Source organism: Leopardus geoffroyi, chromosome D3, assembly GCF_018350155.1.
Source record: "Leopardus geoffroyi isolate Oge1 chromosome D3, O.geoffroyi_Oge1_pat1.0, whole genome shotgun sequence".
Lineage (NCBI taxonomy): Eukaryota > Metazoa > Chordata > Mammalia > Carnivora > Felidae > Leopardus > Leopardus geoffroyi.
In genome coordinates, this window is record NC_059339.1 from 85313554 (window position 1) to 85341035 (window position 27482).

Genomic DNA, 27482 nt, shown 5'->3' on the forward strand with positions numbered 1-27482 from the left:
AATCTATAACCCCCTGTTCTTTCATCCTTGAAATTTACTTATTGATGTAACCACATGTAGAATTTCATTTTCCTCTCTGCATTTCTTATACACTAAATGCTGTATTTAGAGGTTCGATTTGGTTTTGGCAAGAAGTGTCCAAAACTTCTATACAGGAAGTGTTGGGTATTTCTATCAGGACACATACAATAAATGGATGCCCTCCTTATGTGATGTTGTGATGTTGGTAGCCATTGATGACTATTTCCTGGATTCATTATTAATTAGTGATATGGAGACTTATGCTACTCTAACTCAATTGTAATATATCTAATTATTTCTTTCCCCCCATCTTTTCTGTGTTCTCTTTCTGGGATTAATGATTAGATGATATTTTTTATATCTCCATATAATCCTGCATATTCCATAACCTCTCTCTCACATTCTCCAAATCTTTTATTTCTGGAGTGCATTCTAGATTTTTCTTTTGTTTCTATTTTCAAGTTCACTAATTATCACTTCAGCTTGGTCTAACTGCTGGTTAACCACCTCAGCTTGGTCATCTGCTGGTTAGCCACTTCCAGGGAATTTTAAAATCTTTAATCACTTAGTTTTTATATTTAGAATATCTATTTGTTTATTTAAGAACTACTTGGGCAACTTTCGTAATCTCTTGATTTTGCTTATACTTTTAAGACATTGGCACTCATTGAACTTACTTGTTTTTGGTCTGTCTCAATTCTAATACATGAAGTCTTTATAGTTTTTATTGTGCTCTCTTTTTTCTTCCTGGTTCACTTATTATGTCATGTGTACTCATTTATTGTGCTGTGTGCATGTGTGTGTATGTGTGTATGTGTGTGTATGTGTGTATGTATGTGTATGTGCAGATCATTTGGGAGAGGACTTTATCTGTGAGAATTTTGGGGATCTTGAGGTCTTTCAACTCTGAACCATTTTAAAATAAATTTGCTGAGAACTTTAAGACTAAGGACGTCATGGAAGTTGATCTCCAAACTCACACAGGTGCAGCTTATACTTCTGTATTTTCAGGGAATATTTTTGCCTTTAACATTCAGCACAAGCTTAAGACAGGCAGATGTTAATTGATCCTTTACATTCTACACAGCAGGCTAATTGATCATTTACTTTATGCTGAGGTCATAGCTATTTGAGTTCTAGTTTAATGTGAGAATCTATGCCATTGGGCTCTAGGCTTTCCCTTCTCCTGTGCCCTGAGGTGTCCTCCAAATGGAAGCTCAACATCACTGAATTTAGGAAAATACTCCCACAATGAAAGCTGACTTTAGCACACTTCTTTCTTGATTTCTTACTTCTACTTTACACTTGGCCTAATATTTCTTAGTTTCTTTACAAGTTCAGCAAAACATTGTTTCTGTTTTATACCAGCTATTTAAAATCTGATAATTAGTAGAGTTTTAAGAGGGTATTTAGATCACTACGCTGCCAGGAAGAGAAAACTAGTTCATGATATATAGAATTTTAAAGTTAGTGTAAGTGATAAACTATCCAAACCAAAGGATTCAATGTCTTCTGCCTCAAATTAAGCAGATTTAAGAGTAACTCTAAGACTTCCTTGCCTGGAAATAAAAACAAACACAAAAAATAAGAACGGTTTCCTAAACACATCACACACAGTTATTAGGATTGTTTGATTCTCAAGGAACAAAATAAATTTCAAGATTGGCAAGCATACTGCAATGAATTAAATAGAAATGTTTCTTTTATCTTTTAAAGGAAAATTCTAGTTACTAAGTTACATTTGCTGACATGTTAGAGGTAGTAAATTAGAAACTAGAAGTGATAGGGCTTGTGTGAGGGTATTTATCAAACCTCTGGTCGAATAGTTTAACAAGTGAGGTAGCTCTTGCTGGCAAGGAAATTAGAGATATAACTCAAGATATTTGCATCTACAATCTAACAGTAGAAAAACAACTTTATGATAGATTGATGTACTTGAGGATCTTGAGATAATCAACATTTTTCTCTCTCCATATGCTTACCTGTACTAGCATATTTCTTTTAATTAATGAGAAAAGTTACTGGGTCCAAAGTCAATATTTGCCAGCTAAGGAATTTTCGTGATCAATATGCCAAATAAAGCATCATCTGGTTTTATCTAAGTTTTGTCATTTCGTTTTCATCAACGATTTACTCTTGATGAGCTCATACTGAATATCTACTAATTTGTATGGATCTGATTGCTGAGAATGCCTTCCTTTATCTCTAACAATCTTGTATTATAATCGAGTAGCTACTGCTGTTTGGTGTGAGATGGGACCATTTTAGTTTGCCATCTCACCAGATGTCATCAGATCAAAGATGAGCAGAATTTTGGATATCATCAGACCAACTACCCTCCTTTTTTAAATAAGTAAAAAAACAAAAAAAGACCAAGTCCTAGTGATTCGTGAAACTTTTCCCAAAGTCACTCAATTGTTATGTTTATGTGAAAAAAACCTATCCAAATCTTTGATATATAACTGATTGAGTAAATCATAGTGGTTATTGGAAACCTGGCACTTATGAAGACAGTGTGCTGGGAACTGAGAATAAAAGGTGATTAAGGCATGGGAACCGCTCTGAAGGAATTCACAGAGTTGGAGGAGTATAACTATAAGGAAATAGTTATGCCTTCTGGTCAAAATAATTTCTAGTTAATGCATCTTTTCCATATCTATCACTGCGAAGATGAAAAAGAGAAAAACTCAAGAAAACAGAACAAAACAAAAACTGAAAAGACCTTGTGCCAGAATTTTGAAGAATTGTAGACAATTATAAGGCAGATAGGGTACGTATATGAAAAAAGTAATCTTCAGCATCATTATTCTAAACTTTGATAGTGTTTATTCTGAATGGTACAAAGATGCTTTCTGTGTTCCTTTTTAACAACATATACCAACCATCTAGAGAACTGGACACTGACTCACAGATGTGTTTCCATGAGGTTGACAGATGTTTCTAAATGCTTTGCTCTTGTCCCCCAGTACCCTGGTAAAGAAACAAAGAATGCAAATGCCAAAAATTTTCTCTGGCAAGAAATTTTTACGCACACACATGGTTTTGCATCTTTATATAGGTGTGTGAGCTGGCAGTGTAGCAGGAAATTCTATGAAAAGTATAGCTCTCTTCTAAAAAGAATTACAAGGAAGTATGATGACAGGAAGCCCAGCAGTGCATTCTAGGAATTCCTTTTCACATACTGTGTGGGTGGATTGTATAATGCAATTTAAAAGTGCAAAGAGAATAATAACTAGTTATTTACATTTAAAAATTTTATTTTATTTATTTCTTTAAATTTTTTTTAACATTTTTATTTATTTTGGAGAGACAGAGAGAGACAGAGCACAAGCGGGAGAGGGACAGAGAGCAAGAGGGAGATACAGAATCCGAAACAGGCTCCAGGCTCTGAGCTGTCAGCGCAGAGCCTGACGCGGGGCTCAAACCCACGAACCATGAGATCGTGACCTGAGCTGAAGTCAGACGCTTAACCGACTGAGCCACCCAGGCGCCCCAAAAAACTTTATTTTTTAAATGTGTATTTTCATACTACTTTAATCATCTACATCACATAGTGGTGGAAGAGTACATGGACGTGTTTTATAAATGAATACATGTACTTATGGGTTCATACTGGATATAAGTAGAGAAGCAGAAAATCATGCAATGCGGGAGGGGGAAAAAGCAGCAAAAAAATATGGCTGACTATAGAGATGAGTTATATTGGTAATTCTGTGGAGCTTATAAGGATTAAAGGGAGCTCTGATAATTTAGGCACACTTGCGGCCTCTCATAAAGGCTGTTGTTTTGTTTTGTTTGTTTTGCTATAAAACAGCTTTATTGAGATATGATTCACATGACTTACAGTTTACCCATTTAAAGTATATAATTCGGTGGCTTTAGTATATTCACAGAGCTGGGCAACCATCATCACAATCAACTTTAGAATATTTTTGTCACCTAAGGTGAAAGAAAACCAAGAAAGAAGCCTGCAGCCTTTAGCAGGCACTTCCCATTTCCCTTCAACCTCAACAGCACAAACAATAATCTACTTTCTTTCTATATTTTCCCATCCCCGACATTTCATATAAATGGAATCATAGAATATGTTGCCCTTTTCTGGCTTCTTTTACTTAGCATAATGATTTCAAGCTTCCTCAGTGTTATAACATGTATCAGTACTTTATTTATTTATTTATTTTTACTGCCAAATTATATTCCAGTGTGTAGAGATATACCACGTTTATCAGTCAATGGGCATTGGGTATTTTTCCCCCATGTTTTAGCTATTATAAATAACACTGCTACAAGCATTTGAGTACAAGTTTTTATGTGGATGTAAGATTTTATTTCATTTGCATCTTTACCTAGGAGTGGGATCAATCACTGGGTCATAGGGAAACTCTATGTTTAACATTTTGAGGAACTGCCCAACTGTTTTCCAAAGCACCTGCACCATTTTATATTTCTACCAGCAACAGGTGAAGATCTATTTCTTCCATATCTTTCACCAACACTTGTTATTATATATCTCTCTTATTACAGCCATCCTAGTGGATGTAAAGTAATATCACATTGTGGCTTCAGTTTGCATTTCCTATCGACTAAGTTGCTGAGTATCTTTTCATCTGCTTTTTCATTAGCCATTTGTATATCTTTTTAGAAGACATATATATTCAAGTCTTTTGCATATTTATAAGTTGGATTGTTTACCTTTTTGTTGTTGAGTTGTAAGAGTTCTTTATATATTCTGGATGCTAGGCCATTATCACGTATGTGATTTGCAAACATTTTCTCTCATACTCTTCCTTTTCTTCATAGTTTTTTTTTCATCCATGCAAAAGTTTTAAATTCTGATTAAGTTCAGTTTATCTTTTTTTTTTGTTGTTGTTGTTGTTGCTTGTGTTTTTGGTGTCATGTTTATGAAACTACTGCCAAGATCTAAGGTAATAAGATTTGTCCTTATGTTTACTTCTAAGAGTTTTATATTTTTAACTCTAAAATTTATTTTTTTTTTTAAATTTAAGTTTTGTTTTTTTTTTTATTTTGAGAGAGAGAGAGAGAGTGCGATCTGGGTAGGGGCAAAGAGAGAGAGGGGAGAGAGAGAATCCCAGACAGGCTCTAGCCTATCAGTGCAGAGCCAGATGCAGGGCTTGAACCAACAAACTGTGAGGTTATCACCTGAGTCAAAATCAGGAGTTGGACACTCAGCTGACTGAGCCACCCACATGCCCCTTAACTCTCAAATTTAGGTCTTTGATCCATTTTAAGGTATTTTAGTGTGTGTGTGTGTATGGTGTGAAGTAAAGGCTCAAAGCCATTTCTTTGCATGTGGATATCCAGTTGTCCCAGCATCACTGGTTAAACAAACTGTTCTTTCCCCATTAAATTGTCATAGTAAAGTTGTTGAAAATCAGTTGGCCATAGATTTATAGGTTTACTATTGGACTCTCAGTTCTGTCCCATTGATCTATATGTTTATCCTTATACCATGCTGTTTTGATAGCGGTGGCTTTGTAGTAAATTTTAAAATTGGAAAATGTACAACCTCCAACTTGTTCTTATTTTTCAAGATTATTGGGCTATTTGGGTACCTGCAATTACATATGAATTTTAAAATTAGATTTTCAATTTTCACCAGAAAAGACTGTTGTGATTTTGATAGTGCCTGCATTGAATCAATAGAGTTTTGGGAAGTATTGCCATTTAATAATATTAAGTCTTCTAATTGTTGAGCATAGGATGTCTTTATTTATTTACATATTTGTCCTATCCTTCAGCAATGTTTTGTGGTGTTCAGTGCACAGCACTTGCACCATCTTGTTTCAATTTATTACAAGTTATTTTATTCTTTTGGATGATATTATAATTGGAATTGTTATTTTAATATCCTTTCATATTGTTTGTTGCTTCTATACAGAAATGAAGCTGATCCTTGTGTTGATTTTATAATCTACAGTTTTGCAGAATTTGTTAATGTGCTAATAGTTTTTATATGGAGTAGGGTTTTCTACATGTAAGATCACCCCACCTGTGACTAGAGATAGTTTGTATCCAATTTAGATGCCTTTAAATCTTTTTCTTGCCTGTTTACTCTGGCTAGGACTTCCAGCAAAATATTGCATAGAAGCGAAGTGAGAGTGAGCATCCTTTCTTGTTGATACATTAGAGAGTTAATAGAGAAAGCTTTCAGTGTGTGATTTGTTAGCTGTGGGTTTTTCATATGTACCCTTTCATGTTGTGGACATTCCTTTCTACTCCTAGTTTCCTGAGTGTTTCTATTAGAAGGTTGTTGGACTTTACAAACTGCTTTTTCTTCATCTATTGATATGATAATGTGTATTTTTGTCCTCCCTTCTATTATAGTGTTATGTTACATTGATTGATTTTCATATGTTGAAACACCTTTGCATTCCTGGACTATATCCCACTTTTCTTGGTATATAATCCTATCACTATGCTATTATATTCTACTTTCTAGAATTTTGTTGAGGATTTTTTTCCATCCATATTTATAAAGGACATTGGTCTGTAGTTTTCTTGTGATGTCTTTGGTTTGGTAAGATAATGCTAGCTTTATTGAATCAGTTAGGAAGTATTACCTCCTATTCTATTTTTGAAAGAGTTTGAGAAGGATTGATATTAATAACTTTATGTATGTATGTATTTAAGATTTCACTAGTGAAGCTTTCTTCTAGTTCTGGGCTTTACATGTTAGGATTACTCATTTTTCTTTACTTGTTATACGTCTAAGATTTTCTATTGATTTCTGAGTCAGTTTTGGTAGTTTCTACATTTCTATGAATCTGTCCATTTTGTCTAGATTATCTAATTTGTTGAGTTGTTCATAGTATTCTGTTATAATGTTTTTTTTAAAATTTCTGTAAAGTTGGTAGAAATGTTCCTACTTTCAATTCTATTCTATCATTACAATTTTTATCTTTACCCTTCTCATTATTCTTTCTATTCTATCAATACAATTCTTATATTTACCCTTCTCATTATTCTAACCGAAGGCTGCCAGTTTTGTTGATCTAATAAAGAAAAAAACACTTTTGGTTTTATTGATGCTCTGTATTTTTTTTTTTATTCTCTATATTGTTTATCTCTGCTCAAATCTTAGTTTCTTCTTCTAGTTTTAGGTTTAGTTTTTTTTTTCATATAGTTTTTTTTTTTTTTCAATGTTTATTTATTTTTGGAACAGAGAGAGACAGAGCATGAACGGGGGAGGGGCAGAGAGAGAGGGAGACACAGAATCGGAAACAGGCTCCAGGCTCTGAGCCATCAGCCCAGAGCCCGACGCGGGGCTCGAACTCACGGACGGCGAGATCGTGACCTGGCTGAAGTCGGACGCTTAACCGACTGTGCCACCCAGGCGCCCCTAGTATCTTAAGGAATATAATTAATTTATTGATTTGATTCACAAAGACCTCCTACTTTGTTTCAGAGGACTTTCTCCTGGTTAAGTATCTATTTGGTTGCTCTAAACCTGTGCTTATCTTGCAGATTTCCAGTGGGTAGATTCTGGCAGTTTTAACACGTTTTCAGTTTCTTAGCTCCAGAGTTGCCAGTTCCACCATTTTTGCTGAGTGGTCTTAGGCTCAGAGACATTTTGCATTCATTTGGAAAGGACAGTTTTGTCATGGATCTATGCTAACTTTTCCAACTTCCATCATGGTAACGTCTAAAGGTTCTGACCACTGTCAGAACAATGGCGTAATGCTAATCACACTAGATGAGGAAGAAGTGACTGGTATGTTGATGATTTTGCTAAGATACATGCCCTACCAAGGTTGAGGGAAAAGCCCTACCAAATTAGTAAAATTTTAGGCATAAAGGAAAACACATTCAGATTACCATATCTTGTATCTCCCACCATTACAAAGGAAGCATAACTGATCTATTTTTCAGCTGTAGTACTTAGCTAGCAATGTTGTGAATGGTACATAACAAGATTACTTGTTTACTCATGGGGATTGTGCCTAATAGTCTTATTTGTGCTTATTTATATTTTCTGATCTCTTTCAAATAAACGTATATTATGTTTTAAATATTATTTTTCAACAAAATCTTTTTAAGAGAATTTTATAAGTTTCTCACAAAATTAATAAGAGTGAGTGGGCAGACAGAAAATATTTTGACAAGTCATTTTTCATCGCTGAAGTCAAGATTCTTTATCTGTAAAATAATGATTTGATTATATTAGTTGTTTTCCAAAGTGCTCCTTGGAGTCTGGGGAGTCTGTGGATGACCTCCAAGGGCTATTGTTGGAGGAAATTAGATGTGATGAGAGTTTCCAAGTGGGCAGGTTTCCAAGTCCTCCTCCAAGAATTAATGGGAAAAGTTCCACTTTTGACATACATGACTTCTGTGTAATATATATGTATCTTTTATTCTTAAAAGAAAGGACTCCATTACTTCAAAAACATTTGAAAGCTAATGTGAAAAATAATTGCTTCAGTTATTTCTGACTATATGCTGTCAAAATATCAAAATATAATTATTTTATTATTTTTCAAATTGCCTAGAGCATCATCTGAGCTTGGCCTGTGGAACGATTTGGGGAACAAATAGAAGACAAAAGCATTCGGTTATGAGTATTTTAAAAGTTTTAATAATAACATATACTGCTGAGCCCTTGTAGATTATTTTAGTTAAAGTGATAATATGTATTAGTTTCAAATTTTAAGATCTCAGAGATATCATAAATAGGATAATTGTCATTGAGATGTTTTTCAAGGTTTCTAGACATCAACAGATAAAGGAAATTGTAAATACAGAAGCTACCTTATTATAGTTGTCTAGTGTTTATTTCTATCATTATTCAGAAAGGTAGAGCCTGACTAGTTTGAGCCAATAGTAATGCAATTTCTATTTGAAGAAAAAAGACATAGTACCATTCTTATACTATCCTATAAAACACATTACTGTCATTGAAATCTTTAGGAAGGTTGTTTAATAATATTCATAGGCCTAACTTTAACATATGTTTATTTTCCTACCTCTAGGATTTAGATGAAATTATACTGTTTTTATTTGGATCATTACCAAAAATGTTTCCATTATTATTGATTTAGGATATCTTAAAATTCATGAAAAAAATCAACATATACATTTTTATGACCATGTAGTGTGGGAATATGCCAAAATAAGATTGTCTTTTAAAAATATATTTTTTTAAAATATAGGAACCTCAGTTCCTTTTTTTTTCCTTCTTTCCTGTAGTTTTTTAAAGTCAAAAGAAGTTATACCTGGGGTGCCTGGGTGGCCCAGTGGGTTAAATGTCTGACTTCAGCTAAGGTCATGATCTCGTGGTTCATGGGTTTGAGCCCCGTGTCGGGCTCTGTGTTGACAGCTTCAGATTCTGGAGCCTGCTTCAGATTCTGTGTCTCCCTCTCTCTCTGCCCCTCCTCCATTTGCACTCTTTCTCTGTCTCTCAAAAATAAGTAAACATTAAAAAAAATAAAACTTAAAAAAAATTATGCCTGGACAATTGGGTAATAGGAGATATATAATGAGAACATTAAGGCCTTTATTTAATTAGCTAATGGTAATACATATTTTTATTTAAATTAAATGGATGTTTTGTATGTCCTTTGCTTTCGCAAAATTTTAACTCTCTTGTTTCCAATAGTTGGACATAAAAGAGATTTGAATTCATCAATATCAATTAACCAGAATTAAATGAAATCCTGACTAATATTTACTCCTTTTAAGTGTTTAGAATGAAAAGAATATTATTATTTTTTTCATATTGTATAATGGAATCTATATATCATTATTACTGTTACTATTGTTATTACATCTGACATTTATTGAGTGCTTGCAAAACACCAAACTCTGGATTTTATTTTGTAAATGCAAAATAATTCTTATAACAATAAATTGGCCTATCTTTGCAGAGGAGGTGGGTGAAGTGGGTATATTTGTTTACCCAGCAGACCCAGCCTTGAAAGGGCCCATGACAAGGGATTTGTGGGAGGATAAAACCTGTTTCCAGGCAGGTGGAGTGGGTGGAAAGCAGTTGAGCAATCTAAATATCCACAATCTTTAAAAAATGTATTTTATTTTTCAGTGGATTTCTTCCGTGGATTTCTTTTGTGGATTTCACTAGCAGTAGGGTCTCTTTTCTTTATTCTTCAGTGGCTTTTGTAGTCTTGAATTTTCCTGAAACTTTGTTATACTTCTGTCCCTGTCCTGGGTGTCCATGCTAATAACTGTCCTCAGGGAAATTATCTCCTTTGCTTAATAATATTTCTTCAGCAACATAGATGGACCTAGAAGATGTGATGCTAAGTGAAGTGAGTCTGTCAGAGAAAGACAAGTACCATATGATTTTACTCATATGTGGAATTTAAGAAACCAAAAAACAAACAAAGGCCAAAAAAAATGAGAGAAACAAACAAAAAACCCAGACTCTTAACTGTAGAGAACAGACAGATGGTTGCCAGAGGGAAGGGGGCGGGGATTGAGAGAAACAGATAAAGGGGATTAAGAGTAGACTTACTGTGATGAGCCCTGAGAAATGCATAGAATTGCTGCATAGAATATGGCACACCTGAAACTAATAGAACACTGCATATTAATTAAACTTAAAAAATACAATTAAAAAAAGGCATTTCTTCGTGCATTTTTTTCTGTGTTCCAAGCAGCTGCTATGTGTGGGAGAAGAAACCAGATCCCAATACCCCGTGGTCAGTCAGGTAGTGTCATGATGATCCTAGTGATAAACAACCCCATCAGTTTGGGTTTGTACTACCCTTGGATCCTCCCCGGACACTCTGGCGAGACTGACTTCTACCTGGAGGCAGCCTCCTTCTCTTTTGGGTGTTGTATTTTGTCATGTCCCCCACATTGGTTTCCCTGTCATCAGATCCAACATGCTTTTGATGTTTAGAAGTTTCCAAAAATGTCTTGTGTAATGCAAGCACTCTTTCTTCATTTCAGCACTGTTATGGGTTTATTTTTAATTCAACAACGGCCACATTTTTGTCATGTTAGTGGGATATAGCGTGTGAGGAGAGGAAAACTTGTATTTGGAGTCCGTTCTGTTAGAGTCTGCTGATAGCATATATGAATTTTGTGAAGTGTCTCATCTGAGGCTTAAAAACGGATAGTCAAGACTAACCTTAATGTTTTGCTCTCTCTGGAAAATAAATTTTATAACTATACTAATGGTGCTTTGATAATTGTGGTTATTTTCTACTGTCTCATAGGATTTTTTTTAATTCTTCAGCTGCTTTGGTTTACCTCAAATATACTCTTTTAAATATTTATTAAGAGATTTCAAGCCTGTTAATATTGTGATAATGCATGTTACAAAAAGATTAAAGGTTAATTGAATATAGTACTTTAAAAATTCATGCTTTCTAATTATAATAGACCTGATGTTTTTATCAGAGTATGCTTTGCCATTTATAGAGATCCTTATAACATAAGAAAAATGATAATAATTTTCTACATATTTTTTTTATTTCCCCGACTTTCTTTCAGTGAAGTTAAGTGTATATTCTAACATAGACACATGCTGGGGTTAAGAACAAACCCATATCTCTTTAAGACTTGATTCATTGTTTCTTTAAAATAGTAGATTATGCTATGAAGCATTACTGCTTTCATAGTTTTTTTATTACATTTTTATCATAGCTAGGATATATTACCAAAAAAAGGAAACTCCTTACATATAAAGCAATATTTTTTTTTCTTTCAGAGTGCAGATATTTCTTTTTTACAAGAATTCTAAAGGACAGGTTAGCAAAAAGCAATGAATTTTGGAAATAGTGAAAGGAAACTCATGTGGAGAAAATGTATTCATAAATCTTAACAAGTTATAGTTTACTACTTAATATTTATTAATCTTAATCAGAACAATTATGCATTGAGGAGGGTTAGTTCTGTCTTGAATGAGATTTTTAGGAAGGTTGTCGAACAATTACAGTTTAAGGATTCAGAAATTAGATAGGTTTTCTAAATCAACTTAGTAAAATTAATTTTTCTCTATGTAGATTGCCTTTTCTTTGGTTAACAAGTTAAATTGTAACTTAATATAGTTCCTGAGTGGAAAAAAGTACTTTTCATCTATTGTGAATGTTCAATTGTGTTGTTTTGAGGAAAAAAAAAAAAGATTTTGGCCTTATAAATTTGGTTGTATCAAGGAGAAACATTTTTGTTTCTTTATATGTGGCGTTCCTGGAGCTGAGGTTACTAAGAAACGTTCATTGTAGTACTGTAAAACTGAGTTAGAAATGGGTTTCCTACATTGGAAATGGGTTTTGTAACATTTTTGTTTTCATTTCTTATGCATTTGATACCCTAAGGCAGAAAGACTGTATGAATGACTGTGTTTGACAGGTGTGAGTAGAGTGTGTGTGTGAGAGAGTGGGGGAGGGAAGGAGACATGGGGGACGGGTAATAATAAAGCTATTAAGTTTTAGTAAGATAAGCCTTTGAGGTCATCTAGTCTAATTTCCTGACTATATGTATATGGGGAAAACAAGTCTTGGGTTGTGGGGTCCCTTTCCCCGAGGCCACAGCTGACAGATGGTTACTAGCTGAGCTGAAGCACATCTTGGTCTCACCTTGTCACTACTCCATCACTCCAAACGATGGATCTCAAGTGATAGCAGTTTGCCCCTCAGGGTATGTGTAGCAATGTCTGGAAATGTTTTTGGTTGTCACGACTTGGGTGTGCTACTGGTAACTAGTGGGTAGAGGCCAGGGATGCTGCAAAACAACTTATAATACACAAAACATCCTCACATCACAGGGTTATTTGGTCCAAATGTCAACAGTGCTGAGTTTGAGAAATCCTTCCAAAGCATGAAGTACATCACACGCCATTATTAGCCAAGGAAAGAATCATTTACTTCTGCTATGAGCTTGGTCAAAATCCAATGAGTAAATTTTTAATTTCTCATAGGTAGGTATTTCCAAGGAAAATTCCTGAAACATTCAGTCACAAAGATAAATTCATTATAGTTTCACAAAATCTCACAAAGACGAATGTTTCATATGCTTATTATAAGCCTAAGTGATACATCTAGTCGTATTTGTCAGAGGCTGAGTGTTGGTACCAGAACAAGATCACAAGTGCGAAGTGACTACTTAGAGGGGTAGCGAAATAAGTCATGTCATCAGACTGGGCCATGCCAACATTTGCTTCGTGTTCCCATTTAGAATATCAAAATTTGCTTTAAAACTATTTTCTAGACGTTGGAATTAGGCCAACATAACCACTTTTTAAAATAATTCACGACTAATGATAGCTTTAGTTTATTTAGTATCAACTCCTCTTTTAGCGCTTTATTTCCATTGCCTCCTTACCCTTAGAATCCACCGTCCATGATCCACCATTTTACAGTGATGAAACTGAGGCTCAAGAGACAGAGCTCCCTGAGCACGCCCAACCAACGCTCAAACCCAAGTCTGCGATTAGGATCTCTTCTTTTTAAAGTTATATTAATTAGAGATCAGATTTATTTTTCTGACAGTTTTTTCTTAACCTTTCCCTTAACTGACAAAATACAAATAAAGCTGGCTTTGTGTTACTACTCCGACATTGTCATAGAAAATAGACAATGTGTTTGTGAAGAAATTCTGGACATTGTGAGGCAATAATTCCTCCTCCTAAAAAGTGAGAGAGAAGAAAATATTTTCTGTAATGCTGCAATAAGACTCGTATATGGACACGAGGATTTAAGTGGCTCATGTGTGTGAGTAGGTGCAAGGTAGTGTAATAAAAGATGGTGGCTAACCCCCCTGGTCTGTCTTGATGAAGGAAAGACATGTTTGTAAGAATCATAATGGGCTCTGACTTCGTGCATATGTGTTTCTAATCTATCATTTCAAACCACTTAGTGCATTTCAATAAGAGCCAAACTGCCTTCCTTGCAAGACATTTCCAGTTATGGAGACAGTTATGATGCTTTTGAGTAATTCTACAAATATTGGTAAAGCCATTAAAATTGTAGCAATTAAGATTTAGCAGTACAACTGAATTCAAGTGGTGATTCAGGTCCACAGAAAATCTTTCCCGTTTGTCTTACTTTGCCAGTGTTTCTCTATCGCACTTTGTCAGTGAAAGGCACGTATGTGTGATGTTGCCATTATTGAATCTTCTGATGTATAAAAGTAGGAAAAAACCCCAACAGTATGAAGAATTTAAAAATCACTATATACTTATTGTTTTAAAGGTGTATCTTTGTGATTTATTTTGTCGGTAAGTTATCCAATTCTGAGTTACTCTCATTATTTTTGTTTCTTTCATTGCTTTCACAGAACATCCATTCATCCATTATTTATGCATTTGTACCTTCATCACTTATCCATATATTTGCGTATCTGCTAGAAACTCAAAGACAAGTACAATGCTGTGTCCTTAAAAGATTTACAGTTCCCTGAGGAAACAGGTAATTAAGTGCATGAATATCACCTTTGACTGTAGCATTCGCTTTCTGTGGGAATCAGGAGATGCCTTGCAGAGATTGTGAGAAATGGCTGTGAAATTAGGTAAAGGTTTTGATGGGGGTTTCCAACCTTATGGCTTCTTCTGAACTCCCCAGTTAGCTGATAGGGATCTGATTAATATGTTCCCCGTTGTTTTTCCAGTTAGATAGTGTTATAACTGTCCCTGGGCCTGGAGCTCCTGATCTAATCACTAAGGCCACCGGAGCAGACCGAAGACAGTAGTTTAACCAGGTGAGTTCTTTTCTCTCCATCACCAAATGCCTGCACAAGTCCGGTCATGGTCCTGGCTGCTTCTGCCATTTTCAATGTGGCTTTCATCTGAATTATGACCTCATGACCTCACGATCAAGTCATGCTTCCCCATCTCCAGCTTCCTATCCTTGTTCAAGTAAGGATAAAGAGAGAAGTGAAATGGAAAGGTATCCATGTAAGGAAGACAAAACTTTTCAAAAATGCTTATCAGGTTTCCACTTATGTTTTACTGCCCAAACTACCACATAGCTAAGTGTGTCTGTAATGGGAGTCTTGGTGACATAAGCTTTTTTCTTTTTTTTTTTTTTTTCCAACTGTAGGGAGGAATCAGAGAAATAATACTAGGTAGGTAAGTAGCAGACTTCATAGGGACAACCTAATATAAAGAATAAAATTGGAATGCACACATACAAAAAAATCAGCTTTCACTGATGTGTGTTGAGTGCCTTAAGATATTGAGAACCTGGGGCTCCTGGGTGGCTCAGTTGGTTGAGCTTCTGACTCTTGGTTTCAGCTCAGGTCATGATTCCAGAGTCGTGGGATCAGGCCCCTCGTCAGGCTCCATGCTGAGTGTGGAGACAGCTCAAGATTCTCTCCTCCCTTTGTCCCTCTCTGCTGCTCACATGTGTTCTCTCTAAAAGGTATTGTAAACTTGCCAAGAAATGAAAACTCTAAGGCTGAATTTTCTCCTTCTTTTCTTATACTCCCCTTGGTTGTTATGGAATATTGAGCATTAAGATAATGAAGATGTTTGTGCACCTTGAGTTGAGTGTGTGAGCCATGGTGGCAGTGTACTTTTTGAACTAAGATAGAGACACTGGATAACTTTGTTTCCATGATGCTGGTAGGTCCTATCAGTCAACAAAGCATTTGTGAGCCAGACTTGGTAATAAGCACAAAGCAGGATCCCATTCCACTTTATCTCAAGAGAAGTGAGGTTGTGTTGGAAAATGAGAAGAAACCCTGCAGATATAGTCAGATTTTACTGATCAGTGATTTATCAACTTGAAAGTAAAAGCGCATGTGGTAAAACAAAAGTCTGATTGGTGTGGATTCAAAAGAGATGAAAGGAGATGAAATGAAGACAGAGAAATGGGCAATTCTTTCAGGTTTTAGTATAAAATAAGTTATGATGTGTGAAGGGTGGAGTGGTATAAAGACTAGGGAATAAGAAAAAGGTTTCTATCTTGACAGACTGCATGGATGGCAACATCATTATTTTAGATCAAGAATAAAAGATACAACAGGAGAGGTTTTGGAAGAAATATAAGAGATTTGCTGTTTGGAAATTATGGATTTAAGTGGCTCCTAGTGCCTATTCTCATTAGACTATTAGACATGCAGATCTGAAGCTTGATATTCTATTATGGGCTGGCCATATGTGTTTGGGAATTAAATGTATATTAGTGTATTTGCTAGGGCTGTCATAACAATTTACTGCAAACTTGGTGGCTTAAAACAATAGATATTTGTTATCTCACAGTTCTGGATTATAAATGTCCAAAACCAAGGTGTCAGCAAAGCCATATTCTTGCTAAAGGCTCTAGGGGAGGGTCCTTCCTTGCCTCTTTCTAGATTCTGGTGGTTGCCAACAATCGTTGGCTTATAGATGCACCGTTCCTATCTTTGCCAATGCATTCACATGGAATTTGCCCCTGGGTGTCTGTTTCTAAATTTCTCTCTTTTTAGAAGGACACCAGTCATTGGACTAGGGCTCACCCTAATCCATTCGACCTCATTTTAGTTTGATTACCTCTGCAAAGACCCCATTTCCAAATAAGGTCACATTCACAGGGTCCAAGGGAGAGGACTTCCACACATCTTGTCAGAAGACACAATTTAACACACAATGATGTATGAGTGGCAAAAGTGGCCACAGAAACAAATGTGATCACCCAGACAGAGGGCTCGGAGTGAGAATAGGACCAGTGATAGTCCCTTGGAAGCACTCCACCTTGAAAACTAATAAAGGAGGGTATGGGGATATGGTACAGTCAGCAGGACAGAACAAGTAATCCAGAAAAACTGCATTCTGACAAATATATTATGAAGAAGAGATTTGATAAGAGGGTCAAAAATCTTTAGAGATTTCAGGTAGCACGAGCAGTAGGAATAGGCCTTTGTAACTCTTGCTAAATATGGAGAGGGGCAAGTTTTGAGACAGGCAGATAATTTAGGATACTGCAGCAATCCAGGCAGATCCTGATGGCTGCCTGAACCAGGATTTGGCAGTGGGAAGAGAGAGGACTGAGCATATTACTGAAGTAAAGTCAGAGCGAACTGGTCCTGGATTGGGTGTAGACTAGGAGTCAGAGATTACTTCCAGGGTTTTTCTTTAGCAAACTATAAGACTGGGTTGCCGTTATTGAGATAAACAATGCAGTGAGCCCATGGAGAGAAGATGATTTCAGTTTTAGATATGTTGATGACATATCTGTCACATTTTCTAGTGGCAGGGTCTAGAGTGCTGGTGCATGTAAGTGTCGGAGATTCAAAAGAGAATTGAATCCAAAAACGAAGATACTTGGAAGTCATTTGAAAGGAAAAATAATAACTCAAATCATGAGAATGGATGACATTATCCAGAGAGGTAATAGACTTACATGGGAAAATATCTGATGTACACAGAGCGATGGGAAGGAAAAGAAGCACCACCGAAGAGACTGGGGAGAGCCAGCGAGAAAGGTCAAGAGGAAGAGGAGAGTATTGTGCTAGGATAGAGAAGGGTGTCTCCATGTTGGCAAGGGTGTGAACAGCGGTGTCAAAGGCTGTGGAGATGACAGGTACAACGAGTGCTAAGAGGAGTCTAGAAACTTAAAAAAAACCCAAATATGCATGTATGTGAGTGCAAATGTGTGTGTTTTCAGAGAGTCACTTTGGTGCATTAAAGGGAGTAAATGGCAGATGAAATGGGGTTTTGGAAGGAAGGTTTTCAACTACCTGACCATGAAATGGAGGGGAATGGTAGCTACAAATGAAAATGAATTGACTTATGGACATAAGCGAAATGGACTGAAGCCTTGACAGTGTTTAAAATCTCCTGGGGGGATTCCAGACAGAAGGAGAGCTCAGAGGAAGAGGAGAGAGAAAGGTGATTGAGCACATCTCCGGAAAAGACCGGGGAAAGGAAACCTGAGCTCAGAGGATTAGTTCCTTTTCTACAGGAGAATGTCACCTCTCTGTTGCATTGGGATGTAAAGGGGAAGGATGCTGTTAAGTGGAAATGGATGGCAAACATATTATTCAGCTAAGAATGGTCATCCACACTAAGGAGGGAGAAAGACTAAAGGATCTGAAGACATTAACTCTTCGTTCAAATGCTGTTTCTGTGCTATTTATGAGGAATGTGCTCTTTGTGTTTCTTGTGCCCTTGCCTCTTTCTTTGGGCATTTAGTGCTCCTAGTGTCAACCAGAGAAACTCTGTGGTCTGCCACCGCCCCTTCCTCAGAGTGCTTCCTGACAGCTGGGTCGTGTCCCTGGAAAATCACTCCTTCCCTCCCCGCCCCCAGGCAGCCAGAGGGCTCTCCCTAGGGGGCTCTGGAGATGCAGCTCACAAGTCTCGCCATATGACTGAAATCCAGGGCTTTGACATACAGTTTTTGTATCATGATTTACTGACTTGAATATTCTATTAAATAGTCTTTCTTTTCTTTTTAGCAACCTAGTAAAAATCTTCCTGGATCAATGATATTTTCTATTGTTCCTGTGATCTGTAGTATAATCTCTCTTTAAATCTTATGGGTAGATACTTCGTTTCTTTCTTCTTGGCCATCTTGGTTTTTTCTATTAGTATTACAAGTTATACCCATTGCTGTTAAACACTTGTGGATGAAGGAGTGGGTATTTTCTTCCTTTTTCACTCACAGTACATGGTTTCAAATGGGTTGGTTGGAAGGCTTTGGGCAACCATACTTAGTTAGGGAACATTAAAGTGATTTCATTTTGGTTCGCTTACTTGTGATCCAAAGAGGGTGTTGTATTGGTTTTGATAAAACTTCACAACCAATGGGAACCTTTTTTGAGTTAGTGCGGAGTGGCCTTAATGCTGGAAATAATCCTGTTGGCCAGGACCCCAGAGCTATACAGATGAGAAAAGGATGCAGGAAATTCTGTTGTTTACACATGTGTCTGTAACACTGAGCCGCTGGAGCAGCCCAGCAAGCCCAGAGGGTAAGATGCCTAATAACCTTGTGGTTTTCTATTTAATTATTACATTTTCCTGCTGGAGCAGAGCATGTGGTATTCTCGGAGCAAAGAAAGACAGTTGCTTATAAGATGCAGAACAAAACTACTGTAGGTCTGGGAAACAGAGGGATTAGGAGTTTCTTCTTAAAGTGGACTTGGTTCCTTCCCTCTTTCTTCCACTTTCCACTGTTGGTATTATTTATCCTGACAGCTTGCCATACTTTTCCTGTTTTCAAAAAATAATATACTAAGCAAAACTCAGGTAAGAATTTCAACTCTAAATTTAGAAAGTTATAGATTATGTTGATATTAAAACTTTATTTTGTAGTTCAAATGAATATGATGAGTTAGTCAATGTGCTGGAAGTAACCTATATTCTTAGAGTTTTAGAACAATGTAAAACTGTTATGCAAACCCTCATAATTCTGCCTCATGCATTCAGGGTTATTTTCATTTTGATGGACAGTCCTCATACTGAATTCCTGCTATTGTTAACAGAAAAGTATACTTCAAAGTTACCTGGGTTGTATGGAAGAGATATGGCATAGAATCAAACAATAAACTCCTGTACATAATAGAGAAGAAATGGATCTTTAACTGTATGGAAAGTAATTGTAGAATTGAGGAGGGGAAAATGATCTTTGGAAACCATTTGGAAATATTTGCTTATGTTTCCCACAAACATAAATTGTAAAATGAACGCTAAGTGGAGAAGCCTATTAAATAGAAATATAGGGAAGATATTCTTTAAAAAATGTAATTAGAAACCTGTAACATATGCTGTTGAAATATATAGTGATATTTCTTGATATTCTCATTTACATCAATACTAGCTTTCTATTTTCTGATCAGGTGAATACACTTTTGCTAATATTTTTGTGGAGTAGGATACTGTTACAACTTTTGATTAAATGCCTTGTTTTTTAATCATTTCATTGTTGAATATCCTTGCATATACATTAAATATTCCTGAATTATGACTTTTGTCCACATGTTTACATAGGAATTAGATTAAGAAGGAATCTTGAAAAGCTAGTGATATAGTATCCATATAGCTTTTCTGTGATTTTTCAATATTGATTTTAGATATCAATAAATCTATCTGCATGATATTTAGAAAAATGCTTTATGTGAATTGCTTTTTTCCCAAAACTTTAAGAAATAGTTTTCTTGTAAAATAATAGATTGTATAATGGTCCCCCTTTTACATTCTTCATGTTTTTATTGGATTCAGTAATTGCTTGATCACTGGGATATAGTTTCCTAGTGCTTTGCAATGGCTGTGGCCTTGAAATTTATGAAGGTTTCCTCTAATCATTAGAGCCACAAATATAATGGCGGTGATTCTTTAAAATTAAAAAATGATATAAGAACAGTTTCTATGTGAAGAAGTACTGTTTCTTCCGGGCTGATACCGCAAGGTTAATTGAATTTTTCTATAATGGCAAAACCTTCGAACATCCTCTTTTTAGCAAGATTTTAGAGAAGCCTTGAGAGAAAAGTCCTGCTCCCTGAGCTGAGTCTTGAAAAATCCATGGAACTTAGATAATTGCTGAAAAACAAAAAGATCATCCTGCTTTGTAGTAATAGTTGGGGCAAAGAGTTTTGAGCATAAATTAAAATGAAGCAGGGAAGGTTAGGGATGAGCTTCATCGGAGAAGAAATAAAACAGACCTTTGTGAGTAGCAGATATTGTGCTGAATAGATAGAACAGGGCAAAGTTATGAAGCACAAAGCGCTGTATACTCTCAATACACAGAGTAATTTTGCCCCTGTATATTATGCAGTGGGGACAACTGCAAGTTTCTGAAGAGATGAGAGTATTTATTCCTCTTTGCTTTGTCATTGTTGTCGTCATCCTCCTCCTCCTCACCCTCCTCCTACCAGCAAAGAATAATGTTTCCTTGTAAGATGATTTACATACATACCTATGATCCTGACAGTTGTGTAATAGAATGAACTTCATTTTACGGAGTACCTTCATTTTATACGTGAAGAAATTTGATGTTCAGAAATGTTAAACGATTTCTTCAAAGCCACAGATATAGTAAGTTTTGGAGCTAGGATTCCCAATAATGTCTTTCTGGCTCCAGAGCTATTTCCACTCTGCTCCACTGGTATTTTAGGAATGTGAATCTGGCCGGAGTTAAGCAGAGTGGGTTAGGATGGCTCTGGGGTAATAGAGTGCAGGGATGAGGCGGCAAGACAGCATCCGTAAATCCAAGCTAATCGCAATTTTCTCAGGTGGTCCGCTCTCGCCTTTGGGAACAGACAGAAGAAATTGATACTGAAAATAAGCAGTTTTTATATTTAAATTGGCCATTCTCGTATTCAACTCTTAGGCTTTCCTCTCATTTCCTTGGTGCCATGTTCAAAGAAGATGTCTTTTGACTTCTCAGAGGAAATTTAAGCATTGATTTTCATCAACTATCGCGTATTCATAAATGAAATGCATGAGGTTACTGGAAATGATATGGGGAACACATTGGCCTTCTTTTGTTTCTTTTTGATGTGTGATATAATTGAATGCTTAGTGACCACACCTTCTTAAAATTATGGGAAGACTCAACTATTATCAAAGAAAAGTGTCATGTAAGTTTTTTTTTTTTTTTCCCAATATGTGAAGAGCATCTATCTGTTGCTGGCAGTGTGGAGTACTGTACATTTGTAGTAAAAATAATAAACCCTGTTTAACATTTTTCCTCATATATCTAAACCTTAAACATACTTTACTTTTTCTTTAAATAAAATATTTTATATATACATATATAATATATACATATATAATATATACATATATAATATAATGGTGTCTATGCTATCATTTTACAAACGTACTATCTGCTGTTTTACAAGTTTATTGTTATTTAAGTGGGCTTTATTGGAGTAATGCCTTTTGGCCATATGCCCAAACAGATGAAGATAGTTGAAATGTAAAGTTTCGTTCCTTTAAATTTATCATTACTAAAACAGTAAGTACATTTGTCAGTTCAGATACTTTCACCACTGACCTTATGACATTTCATTTTAAATTTTTTTTTTCAACGTTTATTTATTTTTGGGACAGAGAGAGACAGAGCATGAACGGGGGAGGGGCAGAGAGAGAGGGAGACACAGAATCGGAAACAGGCTCCAGGCTCTGAGCCATCAGCCCAGAGCCCGACGCGGGGCTCGAACTCACGGACCGTGAGATCGTGACCTGGCTGAAGTCGGACGCTTAACCGACTGCGCCACCCAGGCGCCCCATGACATTTCATTTTAATTAAACAGGTCTAGGCTGTATTCCAAGATTATCTTTTATAGAGGGTCTTTTGCATACCAAATGCCTGGAGCTCAACGTTTGGTCCTCAGTGCCCTGATCAACTCTAGATGCACAGTTGTTACCAAGTGTTGTAAAAAGGAAAACTGGGTATCTTCATTATTTTAAGAAGTTTATTTATTTATTTATTTATTTATTTATTTATTTATTTATTTAGAGAATGTGTGTAAATATGAGCAGGGGAAGGGTAGAGAGAGATAAAAAGAAAAAATCTGAAGGGTTCCCAGCTGTCAGCACAGAGTCAGACGCAGGGCTCTAACCCACGAACCACAAGATCATGAGCTGAGCCAAGATCAATCATGACCTGAGCTGAAAGCAAGAGTTGGACATGCCTTCAGCCCCAGAAAACTGAGTATCTCACTGGCGGAAAGCAGCCTATCAAAGAGAAGATGAGTTGTGCTCAGTGTCATTCTATTAAAGTCATAGCTTTACAGAGGATTACTAATATTTTCATATATGTAAATATCTGGGTGATTTATATTTGATGATATTTGCTAAGAGTTGCTATGTAGAAAAGATACAAAGCTATTTGATGTTAAACAACTGGTAGAAGCATTTTTTTTTTTTGGTAGCTGAAGACAGAAGTACCCTTTGAGTAAAAAACATATTCATTGCAGACCCCCCAGAGCAGAACGAGGAGCAGTACTGGGTGAGGTAGGAGGGGAACCATGGGACAGAAGTCTTTCAGAAACCAAGTAGATGAGTCATTCCGGAAAGATGAAATGGCCAGTTAACTAAAATACGACTGATTGGTCAAAGAAAACAGGAGTTGGGCGCCTGGGTGGCTCATTTGGTTGAGTGATAGACTCTTGATTTCAGCTCAGGTCATGATCTCATGGTTCATGAGTTCAAGCCCTGCTTTGGGTTCACTGCTGTCAGCGCAGAGCCTGCTTCAGATCCTCTGTCTCCCTATCTCTCTACCCCTCCCCTGCTCACTCTCTCTCTCAAAAATAAATAAATATTAAAAATAAAGACTAAAAGAAAGAAAACAGGAGTTAGCTATTAATTAGATTTAGCAATTTAGAAGTCATTGATTTCTGTTTTGGTAGAGATCTAGGCTTAAAACAGAGTGAGTTCAAGAAAGAGAGGAGTGAAAATATCTTCTAAAGCTTTTTACTGTAAAAAATGTCAGAGAAATGTGATGGCCCCTGCATGGGGATCAAGATGATTTTTGTTTTTCAGGTCAAAGGTATTATAGCACGTCCATTTGCTGATGAGAATGATTTAGGAAGGAAATTTAATTCGATTAAGTAGGAGAGGACATATTTGCAGGAGCTAAGTCAGTTAGAGGGGATTTACGTGGAACATACAAATGGGAAGTTTGGCCATATGGGTATGGACGAGCCCGCCCTACAAAGAGGCTGAGGTAAGGGTATCCATCCGCAAGACTGGTAGGTGTGGCAGAACCAGAGTATGGCAGTTGTCTTTTGATCACTTTTCTTAGTGAAATAAAGAAAAAAAAAAGTTCATCAAGAAAGATGGAAGAGTAACAGAAGAAATGGGAAGTTTGGAGACAGAAAATGTGTGGAGTTGTTCAGGAGAACGGGGAAGTGAATTGATAAGGGAAATGTAGTACAGTTGGCGTGGCCGTGCTAGAGGCTTGTTTGATATTCAGAGTGAAGAATTTGAATTGAGACCCCATAGTGAAGGATGTTTTCTCTAAGTAATGCCGGGTGCTCAGATGCGTCTATAGAGGAGGCGGATAGTTGGATGCTATCCAGAATTGGGGTTTTCTAGGCAAGCACAGTTGAGAGAATGCCATTCTAGCTAAGAGTCATCTGCTAATAATGGAGCTCAGAAAAGGGAGGGCAATGTCGATAGGAAGTAGATGATACACAGTTAGAAGGCAATAGGATAAATTAGTAGGAGGTTCAAATTTGGTCAAAGAAGAGAGTTGTGGGGACAATAGAAGGTAATCAGAGAGGTGCTTAACATTGAAATGGGAAGAAATGTTAGTATGGTAAAGCATCTAGGGTATAGAACAAGCATGGGTGGGTGAGGTAAAACCATCAGAATTAATAGGAACTGAGAGAGGAGATTATTGTAAGGACACTGCATGTGAAAATATTTTGGACGTTAAGTTAGGTTTTCGTCCCTGAAAACATTCCATCCCTCACGTACCTTAATAGTCAGTACAACAGCTGGTTTTACTAGATACATTTTATTATTAATAAATGTTTTTGAATTTATTTCAATGTGGAAAACATTCCTGTTATAAAAATACATGGGAAAACATGATATTTCATATATGGCTCTTACAATGGTATAAAGATAGATATCCACAAGTGGGCACTAACTTTAATTTCCCATTCCCATGCTGAGACTCCTATTTTGTTAGTGATTTCATCCACTTACCTTCTTGCTATTTTTTAACGTGTCCATCACCACCTATAGTTATCTACTTAAAAAAAATTAACTGAAGTAGAGTTGGCATATAATATTAAATTAGTTTCAGGTGCACAACATACTGAGTCAATGATTCTATACCTTATGAGATGCTCGCCATGCTCTGTGTATTACAGTACTAATTGACAATATCCTCTGTGCTGTCCTTGCTATTTTTTAAAAAATTTTTTTAAATGTTTTTATTTATTTTTGAGACAGAGAGAGACAGAGCATGAGCAGGGGAGGGGCAGAAAGAGGGGGGAGACACAGAATCCGAAGCGGGCTCCAGGCTCTGAGCTGTCAGCACAGAGCCCGACACGGGGCTCGAACTCACGGAGTGTGAGATCATGACCTGAGCTGAAGTCGGACACTTAACTGACTGAGCCACCCAGGCGCCCCTGTCCTTGCTATTTTTAATGATGTTTTCTTGGTCTTACAATCTGTATTAGAGAAGAATCTTTGGGGAAAGGTAAGAAATAGACAGAATTTTTCACATCTAACAAATTATAAGCCCATAATTTTTCTAGATTTGTATTATTTTGCCAAAGTTTTAGATAAAAATGAAATTATATTTATTAATGATATTCAGAAACCATGAATCAATGACATTTTTCTTGGGCTTTGGTTCATAGTAAAAGCGATATGTTTAACAACTACATATATTTTAGTATTTAGCAATTATGTTTGTCTAAAAGCCCATGCTGTCTGAACAGCTTCAAATAAATGGTGTTTCTTTTAAACTTAGATGAGAATGTTGAACAGCCATATCCAATGTTTTGTATGATGTTGGTTTACTTTGATGTGACTAATACAGCATCTCTTGCGTATATGACAATGTGGCAGAGAATGAAAATGTCCTGTTCATTTGTATTTGAATGGTAGCCATTTCTTTGGCGTCTATTTCCATTATCAATAGGATGCATTTTTCCAAACATATATTTGTGAATAATGTTATTAGAAATCATCTTAATTTGAAGCATAGATAGGAAGCCTCTGTAAGATACAGACAGAAATTTTGTGAGAACCCACTGGGTATATTCTTGAAAAAATCAAAGCATAGCTTTCTGTTTCTATAAAAGTCTCTATGAAAAAAAAAAAAAAAGCCCTTACATTTCTTGGATGTTCTAAAGTAGAGCTGTCCAATAGAAATATAATCTAAGCAACATTTACAATTTAGTTACATTTAAAAAGTTAAAAATTAAATGTGATATTGATTTTAGTAATATATTTTACTTAACCCACATCTTTAAAATATTACCATTCTAAAATGTAATCAATATAAAATTAATGAGCTGGTCTACATTTTTATTTTCCACCTGTGCCTCATTTCGACTTCTAGTACATCTCAGTTCAGGCTACTCTCAAGATTTCACCAGCACCATCTGCCTTGTGACTATCCTACTGGACAGCACAGGCTATACTACTCCAGAATATAAATAATTACAGAGTGCTCTCATAGCAAGTGTAGATCATGTTTAAGGCATTGCATTTATCTTTTTTTGGACGTGAAGATAGGTGTTTGAGTGAACTTCCTATGGAACAGATTTACCCCAGGTTTTCTAATTCTGAACCCGGTGTTCTCTGAGCTCCGCTCTACCATTCTGATGATGTCCTGTTGATGTATTTAAGTTCTACTGATACTGAGAGGTATGTAAAATAGGGTGACCATTGGAGATTACTGGCACCAACATGTTCTCCTCTCGTTATAATTTAAGAAAATCTAATTGGTTGGAAAGCAGGCAATAATGAAAATGATGAAACCCAATTCTAGGACTCCACACATTTCTTAGTTTTTTATTTTTTATTTTTGTTTTTTGTTTTTCTTTTTTCTTTTCTTCTTTTCTTTCTTTTATAAATTAAACAAAAGATCCAAATCCGGTAGAGCAGAGAAACAGAAAAAGTGAAATAAGAGTTTCGGAGGAAGATTTAAAACTGTGGCTTTATAGGGATTATTTGAGAAAGGATTGAAAGGAAATATTTATATGACTAAGAGGGTAAATAAAAACAAGCAAGTTTTCAGAAATGTATCTTTTTAATCTGGTCTTCAGCATTTTGCAGTTCTCTTTGCACATGTCTTACATTTTCTATTTTAGGGACTGGAAAGCCAGATCTTTTGAGAAATGTAAACACGAGCTATTCACTTCCTGTTGTTTTGACATTTTTAATCCAATCCCTTGTCTTTGCTAAGGAAATAAAACACTATACCTACAATGCAAACAGATGAAAACTCATTTCAGATCAATTAGCAATTTGTTACGAACTCTGCTATATAGTTAAATTGCTTTTCTCTTTAGTGTTATCTTCTCTTATGTCAAAGACAAAACCCTGAAATATCAACACTTAAAAAGCTGATTGTAGACTCTATGTCCAGAGTACAAAGACATTTTGGCTAATATAGAGAATGTATAAAGAGGAAAAAATTTTCACTTGCATGAATAGTAACTGAACTTCAAATAAAAATCTAACATTTATGCTTTGTAATATTTCATGTCTTTTCTTAAGATAAATGAAATTTTCCCAGTGAAATCAAGATTTCGGATCGCATTATTATAAGTAACTTAGGTATTATACAACCACCAGATTTGTTTTTCTAGAGAAAGTATTTTCCTCCAAATAATATATCTGAAAGCTGATAACTTGTTTTATTTTACATGAAAATTTGAAAGGATTAGAACAAAATATATGGTTGCTATTATTTTAATCTTAGGAGAGTCCATAGAAATATAACAAGGCTATAAATCTAATGCTAGTAACTAAGATAAGAAGTCAACATTTTGTCTAAACATCAACACATTATTAACTGCTGTTCTGATAATTTGTATTCAGATAACATATTACTATTTCCCTTTTTGTTACATAGTATAAGAATGTTCAG

The 27482-nt window shown here is 35.9% G+C and overlaps 1 protein-coding gene across 4 annotated transcripts in view; it reads left to right on the top strand.

Annotated features, from left to right (window-relative positions):
• Window positions 1–27482, top strand: part of CCDC102B (coiled-coil domain containing 102B) — a 202801-nt gene that overhangs the window by 45833 nt on the left and 129486 nt on the right. For 3 of the 4 annotated variants that reach the window (XM_045458885.1, XM_045458881.1, XM_045458882.1), the window contains exons 6-7: window positions 14278–14408; window positions 14608–14697. The gene's annotated coding sequence lies outside the window, so the exon portion shown is untranslated. Of the gene's footprint in view, window positions 1–14277; window positions 14409–14607; window positions 14698–15271; window positions 18889–27482 lie in introns of those variants that run through there. The other variant, XM_045458883.1, reaches the window with a different exon arrangement.